We start from the raw sequence: 13,461 nt of genomic DNA on the forward strand, positions 1-13,461 counted from the left end.
ATTGGTTATTTGACCATAGCAGAGAAACATTAGGAACCTCATATATATAATCATAGGCATATATATAACAGAAACTGAAATCTGTCTTTGGTTAGTTTAGTTTTGGACTAATTCCACGTTTGTAGCAGAGAAACAATGGAACATAACGGGACTTGATAATTTTGCCTGACAAAGTAGACTACCTATTAGTAGCAGTCAGTGTTTGTTTGCCAGAAACAAGAAAGAACATGCAGATGTCTTCCCATAGTTCTTTTTCTGGGAGCCACGTAGGCAACACATTTTAGACTGCGAAGCTATTGCAATTTAACATCAATTCTAAGTAGCAGTTTTGAACTTTTTGAATCATTGGATGGATGGATATTGCACAAGTCTACTACTGTCTAGCTAGCCACGCTTCCATGATTCCATCCAAACAAGCCTGCATCTCAAAGTTAATTCCAGGAGACGAGCAATAGTGGGGCTTCAATTGACACTATTTTTTTTGGTGTAAAGCTTCAATTGACACTAGAGATAAGCAATAGTACCTGTACCTGACACTAGAGATAATTCTGCATCCGAGCAATAGTGTGTACACTACAGATTGCTGTCAATTGACAGTTACAGACTCTCTGAACGCTTCCACATGACAGCACCGGATCCATTTCTCGCACAATCAAGAACACAGCCGAAGGGAAAAAGGGAAAAGAAGTGAGCGATGTTGTACCTCTGCTCGAGGTGGGCGATGGACGCGAGCGAATCTCGCCCTTGCTGATACGAAGACGGTCGTGCTCTGGTCCGACGATGCTGCGCCCTGGAGGCCGCCGCCGACATGTGACCGCCGGGGCCTGGGCTCGAGTGATGGGGCGGCGCAGAGGTGGGGGGCTCTGGCCAGAGATGTAGGTGCCGAGATGGGCGACCGCGACGGCCGGAGCTGGAGGAGCCGAGGTGGGCGCGCGGCGCGCGGCGACTGCCAGAGCTCTGGACGCGCCGGGATTGGGAGTCCACCGGGGTGGGGTGGGGCTACCTCCGGCCGGAGCTGTAGGTGCCATGGTGTGGGGACTCCACAGGGCACCGGCTGGAGCTGCAGGTCGACGGCGACGGTCGGCGGTCAGAGCTCCACGCGTTTTTTATTTCGACCGGGACATTTTTTTAGGGGACGAAGCTAATAAACATGAGTTAAGATCGGTGCTGTAGATGTGTCCCCTGCCACAACTCAGTGACGCGTCTTTAGAACACGTGTCACATTTATTATCTGTGACTCGTGTTATCGAGAAGTGTCACGGATATGCTTTCCTATTGGTGACGCGTCCAGCAAAAACGCGTCACATGCCTTATCTGTGACGCGTTTTGTTAACCAGCATCACCAATACTACAATCTATCTGTGACGCGCCTTGACAATACGTGTCACATTTTTATCCGTGACGCGTCTTGTTAACGCGCGTCACGAATACATCGTTATTAGTGACGCGTCTTGCTCCTGGGGCATGGGCAACAACTAATCGGTGACGCGTCTCGTGAACCCGCGTCACGGATAGATTATTGGTGACGCGTTTAGTTTTTGTGTCACGAATCGTCGTGTCACTGATAACGTTTTCTGGCATAGTGATAGTTTACATTATCCACTCAATGTGGCCACCCAAAAGAACATTTCAGTTACTTGTACACATGGTCAAATAGGCACACGTCATTTCAATGACTATCTGTTAACTCAATCAACAGCCAGATTCACTGTTCTAGGTTATAGCACTTCCAGGGGAGTTGTTACATGTTACATGGCTCAGAAACTAGCATTCACCGTCCGCTATGATCCCAGAGGACTAACTAGCTAGAAAATCTACTGGTTGCAACCTGACCAACATTTCATCACGTAACGGTTTATTGAGATGCCAGAAACAGTGTATTGGATCTGCAATAGCCGATTGCTCACAACTGCACGGCAAAGAGGATGCTTGGAGCAGGTACCCTTGAGCAAAACTAACTCACAACCGATGGCCTGAAGCCCGGAACAAGGGCCGAATGGGACCTCGGAGCAGAGAACGCTTCTACTGGCCGGGCCGCATTCATGCATCCCCACGTCCCGGCCTCAGCAGTCAGCATTCCCTTCTCCCGGATCTGGACCACGGCCCGGAATTTGACGAGGGCTGCCTGCCATCTCGGCCTCTCGGACCGTAGAAGGGCCTGGAATCTCAGGTTTGCAGTTCATGGGCCAGCCAAATAGGCCTACTTAGGAACTTTGAACGGATCCAAACGGCCCTAATATAAGCTTAAAGTTTGCTGTTTTCTATGGCATCTTTGTATCGATAAAGTTCACTACTTAACTAACAACTGAATCTTCTTCCTTTTGCGCCTACGATGAATTTAGCCTTGCTAATTTAAACTCCAAAGTATGAGATTTGGAGCTGAGTTGAATTGTTGGGCTTGTAAGATACATAACTTTTTGCTAGTTAAACTGTTATAAAGTTGTTCAGAAAAGTTGTTAGCCGGGACTATTATATTATAGGGACTTGCTATTGCACATACGCCTGCTTTTTTCAAGAAAATCAGGCGACGTGTGCTAGCCTGTGATCATCCGCTTTCTGCTTCCTTCCATCAGCTTAGCAGCAAAGCGGCACATAGTGCTCTGAACTCGTCGCCTGAAAGCTCAGGCGACTGAAGTTGAGGAAACGTGTTATATTATACTCAGTAATTTATGTACGAGGACTAAAGTTGTTGTACTTAACCGCTATGGGATCCGAACCGAATTAAACAAGAGCTTTTTATCTGTATGGCCCTGAAAAAAATGGCTCCTTGTATGGCCATTTTTTTTAAACTTACCTCTATGACCCTGAAACGAACTTTCATTCCTTCTATGGCCTTTTGTCAAGTTAGGGTACTTTGTTAGTTTGCCCACTGGTGGATACGCGAAAAGACTAAACTACCCTTCTGTGTTTCTGAAGGGGCCGCCGCATCCAGCGACACGGAGTGAGGAACCGAGCGGGCGCTATCGCGACGCGAGACCGAGTAGGGCACCGCGACGTGACACCGATGCTGGAGGGTGCCGCCGCCGCCAGCCAGAGCGGCGCCGCCGTAGCCGGCCAGAGCGCCGCCGCCGCCGCCGCCGACCTGGGGCGTCCGCCGGCCCTAGCACTACTAGAAATGTGTTCATCAATGACGATTCAGTCGTGACGCTTACAAATGTAACACCTCGGGTGTTAGCCTTGCCTAACTTGACTTGCATAACATGAGCATGATCATCACGCATTCATAAACAAGCATTTACAATTGAAACATTTGATTGAAACATCTGCAACATTTGCTTGTTATCGCATGTTTCATTAACATATGCAACCTTTCTCGTTATTTCATGTCACCTTGTGTATATGCAAATGATCATGAATGAAAACATGTACTTGGTAGATGTGAGTCACAAAAACATGTAACCACACTTGGGTTAGCAATTAGAGCATTGTTCATGAAAGTCACTTTTCATAATCAAGCCTTCAAGGCATGTTTCCTGTGATTGCCCTAACTAGCTCTATGAGTGACTACTACATGAAATGATTGAATGACCTTGCAAATTGCTTAAACATGCTTAGGATATCGTTATGAACAACTTTGGTATTTAGGGCTAGGGCTAATTTGGTCATTTAGTCATGGTTTGAGTATGTATCATCAATTAAAAGTGACATGTTTGACTAAAGTTGAACTAGGTGCTAGAGACCTTGCATGGAGGAGCTCACTGAAGCAAAGTTGTAGTGTTTGACATAAGGAACAACTTTTATTTTTGGGTCATTGACTGATTTAGCTTCTAACATGCTTGAATGGGTCCCACAAAAATCAGTAAAATCCACATCTTATGACTTAACGAATTTTTCTAAGTCCTGGATCATTGACAGCCTGACAAGCTGACCTTGAGGGTGATTTTACTCAGTCTCGGTTGAGAATTGGAGCATAATCCTTGAACGAAAGTTGTAGCTGGTACATTAGACTTCAACCTTGATGTACTAAGTTTTCGCTGAAAGCCATTGGTAACGAAATTGTCATCGTTGCAATACTCGCTGTCAGGCTAATACGCGCGCGACTGACGAACTGAATCAAAGCCGTTCGGTGGCCGACCACAGGCAGAGCCCGCGCGCCGCGTGTCCACGGCGACGGCCGCGCGTCGCCAACGCCCTGATCGCGCAGGCCACGACGCGCCTAAACGCGGCCTTAACCCCGCCAGCACCCGCCCGCTCCTGTCCGCGCCCTCAGTTCGCATTTCCCGGCTCTCCTTTGCCGTCCGCAGCTCCTGCAGTGCCGAGCAGCTCCGTCGTCGCCATAGCCCGCGCAAGCTCGCACCGAGCCGCCTTCTCGTCACCACAGCAGCACCACAGGATCCCCAGCGACCCACTGCCTCCACCCGCGCTTGCTGACCACACCTGGTAAGCAGCAGCGCCGTGCGCTAGCTCGCCAGAGCTTCCCCGCCGCACTCGTCACCGTGGCTGGGGCACGTCCCTCCACCGTAGAGCATGTAGCCGTGCGCGTTAGGTTCGCCTGAGTCCAGGGAAGCTCGTCCGTGCCCCTTTGTGCCTCGCCGTGGCCTCCACCGACGTACCGCCGTGGTCCAGCCCCGTCGCTCCGCCATGGCCGCCGCCGTTATCACTAGAGTCGACGATAGGGCCAGCCAAGTGGCTCAATAGATGCGCTAGGTCACGAGGGTCATGTAGCGTAGATGTCATCGCCGGCGAAGCTCGCCGTCGATGAGCCGTAGCCGCGCAGTGCCGAGCAGCGCCACTGCTCTGTTCGTGGCTCACTGGCATGTGGGGTCCCCTGTCAGGCGGGTCCCACCGCTCAGCGACAGAAGAAGAGAAAGCTAGTTCATTCTTTTCAGATTTAAATCCTGATTTCATGTGTTTTGTTATTTTTAGATCTTCAGTTTGGTAGCTTCAAAAATTGTGAAATAAATTTGGTTGTGTTCCTTAGGAAGTGTAGTATTTAGGAAAAATATGTTTTTAACATTTACAGTAGAAATTTTTGGAGATTTAAATAGGAATTTGAAATGTGCTTTTGAATGCATTCAAATTTGTTTATTTTATATCTAGAGTTTCTGTGCTCCAAAAATTATGAAATATTTGTGGTAAGCTAGTCTTAGCATATATGAACTCTGATAAAAATTTGAGGACCAGTGCATGTGTAGATTTATAGTTATAGATTTTTCTTTTATGAATAGTTAATCCTTGCATGATTTTTTATAAATTATTTATGAGTCCAAAATTCATGAAATTTGTTGGAGGTAATCCTAGTACCATATGGATGTTAAGAAAAATAGGAAATCTATTGCTTGACACTTTTCAATAGGATTTTCCATTTATGCTATTTCAAGCCTTGCTTCCTTGTCATTTTTGTATAGGATGTTCTACTTAGTAAAATGACATGAAATTTTTATAGTAGTCCTTTGATAGCATCAGTAAGGCACTGTAAATTTTTAAGAATTTATGAAGAACATCTGGTATATGTTTATTATTTAACCTAGATATCGAAATAAAATAATAAAGGCATTTAAATAAATAGTTTGGGCTTCACCATTATATTATCTAAAATGTATTTAGTATGCTTACACTATTGTTAGATTTCATGTTGTCAAATTTGGAATGATTACATGAAGTAGAAGTAGTGTTACTCTATATTGCATGTTGAATAGTTTCCGGACAGATTCTAGGGTTTGATAAGTTGCATGTTGAAAATGATGTGTACTATAAAAGTGGTTAATAACAAAGTTGTAGAGAATTTGCTAAGCTTTCCAGAAAGTCCAGGATCACTGCATTTGGATTAGTAGAACTCCAGTTATGAGTGAAACAAGTAGCTACTGTTTTGTGGCATGGTCGGTGCATTGTAGAAGTAGTTAATTAATAATCGAGAAGAGATATGCACCTACTCAATAAGCATGATGCACTTGTTAACATATATGCATTCGTAATACTTATGCCATACTCATACATCTAGGATCGGAGGAAGAGATCACGTTGCTGGAATTCGAAGAAGCAGAGGAAGGGAATTAGCAGGAGGATCCGCAAGCCGCAGTCCCGAAGGCGTGGAGCAGAACCCTGAAGAGCTTCCGAAGTGTCCTGACCACCGCCCTACTTCCTTTTTGCGAGGCAAGCCCTGGAGCATTATAAGTCTCCCCGTAATTTACAAATGTTTACTTACATACTTATGATTGATGCATTAGGTCATAAGAGTTGAATGGAACCACTTGATGCATATAAATTCCTTGTCTAGATATTACACCTTTAACCGGTATAGGTCCAGGATCAAATATATGCTTAGCCATGCTTAGACCGGTAGAAGTCGGGTGATGTCCTGTCACCTGCGAGCTATAGGTGGATACCGGAGCACGGTTGGCTATATCTGCTATCGTGGAACAGAACCATGGAGTAAAAGTAAATCGAGATCGGACGGGAAGTCGATAGAGAAGCAACAAGACATGGAGGTCTTGGGTGTGGATCTATCCCTATCTGTGTCGATTAAGGACCATACCGTTGTTGGTGCTTCTGACAAGATTGAACGCATGCCTTTCACTTAGCTAGCCGGATAACTCATTCCGACCGCGAAGCTGAGTAATTCAACTCAGGCCAGGAACCGTTCTGTTGTGTGCTCCTTCCGAGGAACGATCAGACTGAGCCCAAGGGCAGGCTTGGCCTGAGCATCCTAGCATCTGGTGTTCCAGATTGTGCGGTGCGGTACGGACCCGCGAAATGTGTACCTGAGTTGTACCAAAGGTGACCTAAGGCTATCATGGCTGGTAGACCTGGGTTTGTGTTAGGAATAAATTCCTAGCTGGTTGAAATCGATTCGAATCGCCGTCTCTCCCAAATAGTGAGAAACTTGGCTAGTCCCAACATCATAGCAACTTTGTTATGAAACATGATGGTTCGGATGAATATGGAATTACAATACCTGCTATGGTTACTATTGTATGCTTCTAAATGATATACCACATGTTTGGCACATGATAGTTGCTAATCTAGAAATGGATAGTTATAATTAACCTGGTAAAGAATTTGTAACTGTACCATGATTCAATTGCTTTTACGCAAAAATGTTATCAAGTTACGTCCACTTATATAGCCTTGCATAATCCTTGGAGTCATTTTATTTCTGGTTCATGACGGGTAAGTCTAGCTGAGTATCTTCTCGTACTCAGGGTTTTATTTCCCATTGTTGCAGATGGCACTGTGTATCATGGTTATTGCAAAAGTTGCTTCTATCCCACTGTGGATGAGGAGTAAGCCTTGGGCAGGCTTCCTTATTAATTCCTATCCTTGCTTTTGTGGACCATGATCATACTTGGCACTGTATTAAACTATGTTGGAAACTTTATTTTGAACTTATTTGCTTCCGCTCTATTTATCAAACTCAGTTTGTAATAACTTTTATGCGCACTCTGATGACAAAATGTATCTGTAAACTTTATGTAATATATGGCATGTATGTTGAATCCTGTACGGTCTTGGTTGTTGTAAATCGTTTATCGAGACCCGTCGTGGTACTCGACGGACTACCGGGTTTATATAGGTTCAAGTATGACAGTGCGACCGCTTGTGGGCTGCCATTGTACTTGTACTCTTATAAATTGGTTGGTTCTGCGACAGCTGGCATCAGAGCAAGATTCAACGTTATTTGTCGCAAGTGTATTTAAAACAAAAGTTTTTGTTTTCCAAAAAAAACCCTTCTCTAGCAACTAATAGTTATATAATAGGTATTTGAAATCTAAAGTGTGCCAATGATCACTTTCCTTATGCCCAAATTAAGAACTATTAGGTGGCTATTTAAGTACTAACATGGGGTTTTTTACTTCGTCGTCCATACGGTGTGCTATTGTATGGATACCATTCAGTTGAGTGGTAATGTATGGATGAAATGCCTCTACACCAAGGTAAGATGATGAGTGTATGACCGCAAGATGTGAGCGTGCGGTCGGGGAGAGTTAGTCTTGGTACGGCTATGTAGGCATGCTTGCATGTGTATATGGTACGTATTTAATTGTGGGTTTAAATTATTGTCGGGTAGATTGATACGGAAGTATATGTATGGGTATACATATATGGAAGTATTTACAAGTACATTCTGCATATTCATTATGGGTTTAGGGCTGAAATGAAATTTTATGCAGGTACACTAACAACGAAATGTGTAGCTCGACTAGTTACGCTATTTATGAGAGAACGTATGTATGCCACCGTGTCTACCGTTAGAAACAAATTTTTCCTAAGTTTGTGAGGATGTACGGCACGAGCATGCATCATGTTAATTACCATTCACATAATTACATTGTTCCTCCCCTTATAAAATTCTTACTCGATTATGTAACTCTTATCCATTATGGCATTGTCTCACCAAAAGGTACATGTTAATGGTGTAGATGGCATGCACCAAGCAGACTGCTCGCAAGTCCACCAGAGGCAGAGCTCCCAGCTGTCAGCTTGCTCCACGTACCCGTTAATGTCACACGTTCCTTGGAGAGTTTGGGATGCCTACACTCTTGTGGAGAGTGCTCAGCTATGTAGGCTATCCTGACGGAATGGAACCCCGCTACTTCTGGGCAAATGAGCAGTTGGGAGAAGGTCTCTTAGTTACTGTGGAGGCCATTGTTCATCCCCGAGGTGACAATTCTGAGTGGATAGGCTGGTGTTATGAGTCAACTGGCAGGACTACTGAAGAAGCAGCTGGCAGGGCAGCCTTTGGGATCCTGAGGGACATCATGGATCGTTTTCCTCAGGAGCTGGTAGCCGCTTTGGTTGGAGTCTTTCCAAGGGGTAACCCCTCCACTGACTCATGGCAGCAGGCAAGAGGAAGATCTTTGGAGATTGGTGCAGCAGAAGGGCAGAACAGCGATAACCCTTCCATGAGCGCTATGTTCGCAGTGATGAGAGTGTTAGATGGAGTAGAAGGTAGCCTCAGACGTGTGTCTGGTGCTCTTGGTCATGCCCGCGAGGACCGACGTCAGCTTCAGAGGGAGCATGACACCGAGATTGAGAGGCTCACTAAAGAGATGACTTGGTTAACTCACCAAAGGAATGCGGCCTGGACCAGGGAAGATGTTCTGAGAGCTCGACAGTTCAAGCTAGTGCAGCAGCTGGCCAATGCGGAAGAATACAACGATAATCTACATGAAGAGGTTCATCTGCTGAATAATCAGCTCCACCCTTATGTCCCACCTGAAGCCGCAGAAATGGATCTAGAAGGGTACGAGGAAGAAGAAGAAGTGGAGTCTAAAGAAGAAGTGGAACCTGAGGAAGGAGATGATCCTACGTCTGACCTCGATAGTGATCATGATGAGGATTAGATCGCGTAGTACTTAGTGGAAGGTCTAATGTATCACCTTTATTCATGTAATGGACCTGTAGTTCGAATTTGGCATTAGTAACCCGATTATCATGTAATGTTGATTAAATTGCGCGTTTGGTTGAACATCAATGCAATTCCAGTCCTTTGTTGGTAATCATGATTTAAATTTGCATGCGTTATGAGCGTGATAAGTGGTCAAATTGGTGATGTCATGTTGCGAGAATGAATTGTTATGCCTCTGTTTTTATTATGATTTTGAGAATTTTCTCCAGTAATTTCAGTTTGGCATGAGTACCTAATTCATCTGCAATCTCTTGACATCAACCAATAATCGCTTATTGTTGCAACATCGTAGATGACGCGCACCCATGCTGGAGCTGGTGGCAGCCAGGATGGCAACCATGATGACTTGCCACCCCCACCGCCACCGTCTGCTCAGGAGTTCTTTACCCAATTCCTGGGTAGCCAGAGGACAATGGAGGAAGCTTTGCGCCTCATCGCGCAAAACACTGCTTGTGGCCACCCACATCAACCAGGGGCCGAGCCAAATCAGCACAGTACATTCAAGGAGTTTCTAGACACGAAGCCTCTAATCTTCAAGGTGGCTGAGGAACCACTGTAGGCCGATGAGTGACTGAATACCATTGAGTAGAAATTCCGTCTGTTGAGGGTCACAGAGCATCTGAAAGCAGAGTATGCTTCTCATCAATTGCAAGGACCAGCTAGAATCTGGTGGACACACTTCCTATCATCTTTGCCCGCTAATGCGCGAGTGACCTGGGAACAGTTCAAGCTGGCTTTTAGGGGACACCATATTCCCCCGGGCCTGATGCGCATGAAAGCAGCCGAATTTATGAGGCTCACTCAAGGAACGAAGTCGCTCACGGAATATATGCACGCATTCAACAACTTGTCAAGATATGCTCCAAGTTTTGTGGATATCGAGTAGAAAAAGATAGAGAGTTTCAAGCGAGGTTTGGGTACCAAACTGATGAAGATGATGGCAAATTCTCAATGTGCCACGTACAATGAGTTCATTAGTGATGCCTTGACCCAAGAAAACCACAACAACATGCATGCAGTTGCCAAGGGTCGCAAAAGGACATATGAGGCCGGTGCATCCGGATCTTTCCAGTCAAAAGTGCCTATCATAGCTAGGCCACAATTCCGTCCACCTACACCCAAGTTTAGGCCTCCACCACCTAAAGCTCAGAATAACAGGCCATAGAAACTATTCCGTAAGGCGTTCACTATTGCCTTACCAAAAGGAAATGGCAATCAGGACAACTCCACCGGATTCAGAAGTAATCAACCATGTTTCAACTGCAACCAACTGGGTCATTGGTCCAAGGAATGCCCCCACCCCAAGAGGAATGGCAACCCAAATCAGAACAATCAGAGGCAGGTGAATGCCAGGGCATGTCAGGGACAAGTGCATTACACTGCTATAGAAGAAGTGCCCGCTGGAGAAGTTGTCATGGCTGGTATGTTTCTTGTCAACAAGCATCCCGCTGTTGTTTTATTTGATTCGGGAGCTTCTCATTCATTTATGAGTCAAGCATTTGCATCTAGACATGATCAAGAAATAATTGAAGTAAGCAAAGGGGGTTTTAACATAAGTTCAGCAGGGGTAACTGTTACTACCAAAAAGATAGTCAAAAATGTACTCATCTCTATACAAGGGAGGGAGTACACCACAGATTTGATAATATTGCCGGGGTTATCGATAAGTGTAATCTTAGGCATGAATTGGATGAAGGATCATGGTGTTCTTATTGACACTAGCACCCGTACTATTATGTTGAGAGAACCCACGGGAGGGAATGCTTTTCTAGTACCACTCTCCCGCGATTTCAAACCCCAACATTTAGCTTGTGCTATCCAAACCACCACAATATGTGATATCCCCGTGGTTTGTGAGTTTCTGGATGTATTTCTAGAAGAATTACCAGGTCTACCACTGGATAGGGACGTGGAATTTAAGATCGAGTTAGTGGTAGGTACGGCACCCATATCCAGAAGGCCCTATAGAATGCCACCCAATGAGTTAGTGAAACTTAAGGTTCAATTGCAAGATCTATTGGACAAGGGTCTTATCCAACCTAGCTCATCTCTATGGGGATGTCTAGCCTTGTTTGTGAAAAAGAAGGATAAGTCACTGAGAATGTGTGTAGATTACAAACCACTCAATGCTGTGACCATCAAGAACAAATATCCGTTACCCTGCATCGACATCTTGTTCGATCAGCTAGCGAAGGCAAAGGTATTCTCTAAAATTGACTTGAGATCAGGTTACCATCAGATAAAGATCAGACCGGAGGATATACCTAAAACTGCTTTCTCTACTAGGTACGGCACGAGTATTTGGTTATATCTTTCGGACTAACAAATGCTCCAGCCTACTTCATGTACCTAATGAACTCGGTATTCATGCCCGAACTTGACAAGTTCGTGGTCGTGTTTATCGATGACATATTGATTTATTCAGAAAATGAGTCAGATCATGAAGAGCATCTAAGGATTGTCCTATCCAGACTGAGGGAACATCAACTATATGCCAAGTTTAGCAAATGTGAATTTTGGTTGAGCAAAGTACCTTTCTTAGGTCACATTTTATCAAAAGATGGAATCTCTGTAGACCCATCAAAAGTACAAGAGGTCATGGATTGGAAAGCCCCAACTTCGATTCATGAAGTTTGGAGTTTTCTAGGATTAGCAGGATACTATTGTCGGTTTATTCTAGATTTCTCAAAGATAGCTAAGCCTATGACCAGACTACTTCAGAAAGATGAGAAGTACAAATGGACACCAGAATGTGAAGCAGCTTTTCACACCCTTAGAACTTTGTTGACTACAGCACCTGTGCTAGCATAACCAGACATTAAAAAGCCTTTTGATGTATTTTGTGATGCATCAGGAATAGGTTTGGGATGTGTGCTTATGCAAGAAGGAAGAGTAATTGCATATGCTTCTCGGCAATTGAAAAAACATGAAGTCAACTACCCTACACATGATTTGGAACTTGCAGCTGTTGTCCATGCATTAAAGATATGGAGACATTACTTGTTGGGCAATGTATGCCATATCTATACTGACCACAAAAGCCTCAAGTATATCTTTACCCAGCCAGAGCTGAACATGAGACAACGAAGATGGTTATAATTGATTAAGGACTACAATTTAGAAGTGCATTACCATCTGGGTAAAGCTAATGTAGTAGCCGATGCACTCAGTCGGAAGTCCCATTGCAACACTATGGAAGCATTATTGGAAGATGGATTCAACTTATTACATCCTGTGGTACTACACAATATCACAATCAGTTGTTCACTTGAGGGCAAAATCATAGAGCTACAGCGAACAGATGTAGGAATAAGTCACATCAAGAGAAAAAATGCAAGAGCAGGAAACCAAACATTTTAGATTGGACGAAAGAGGTGTATTATGGTTTGAGGACTGGCTAGTGGTACCAAAAGACCGTGAGCTAACGAATCAAATTTTAGATGAAGCTCACTCATCCAAATTGTCTATCCATCCGAGTAGTAGTAAGATGTATCAAGATTTGAAAACCCATTTTTGGTGGACTAAGATGAAGAAAGAGATCACAGCATATGTTGCTAGGTGTGATAACTGCAGTAGAGTGAAAGTCGTCCATATGAAAACCGTTGGATTACTTCAGCCATTGCCGATTCCAGGATGGAAATGGGAGGAAATCAGCATGGATTTTATCACAGGCCTTCCAATGACGCCACAAGGTCACGATTCAATCTGGGTTATTGTTGGTCGTCTCACCAAATCAGCACACTTTATACCCGTGAACACACGGTATATAGTTGGAAAATACGCTAAGATATATGTTTCCTAGATCGTGAGACTGCATGGAGTACCCCGGACTATAATCTCCGATCGAGGACCACAGTTCATAGCTCGTTTCTAGGAGCACTTACACCAAGCGTTGGGAACCAAGCTAATCAGAAGTTTAGCTTATCATCCGCAAACTTCAGGACAGACAGAGCGAGTGAACCAAATCCTAGAAGATTTACTTAGAGCTTGTGTTATATCTTCAAAAGGTTCATGGGAGAAATGGTTACCTTTAGCTGAATTCTCCTATAACAACAGTTATCAAGCTAGTATCAAGATGGCTCCATTTGAAGCCTTATATGGCAGAAAATGCA

This window comes from Miscanthus floridulus, chromosome 6 (assembly GCF_019320115.1).
Source record: "Miscanthus floridulus cultivar M001 chromosome 6, ASM1932011v1, whole genome shotgun sequence".
NCBI lineage: Eukaryota > Viridiplantae > Streptophyta > Magnoliopsida > Poales > Poaceae > Miscanthus > Miscanthus floridulus.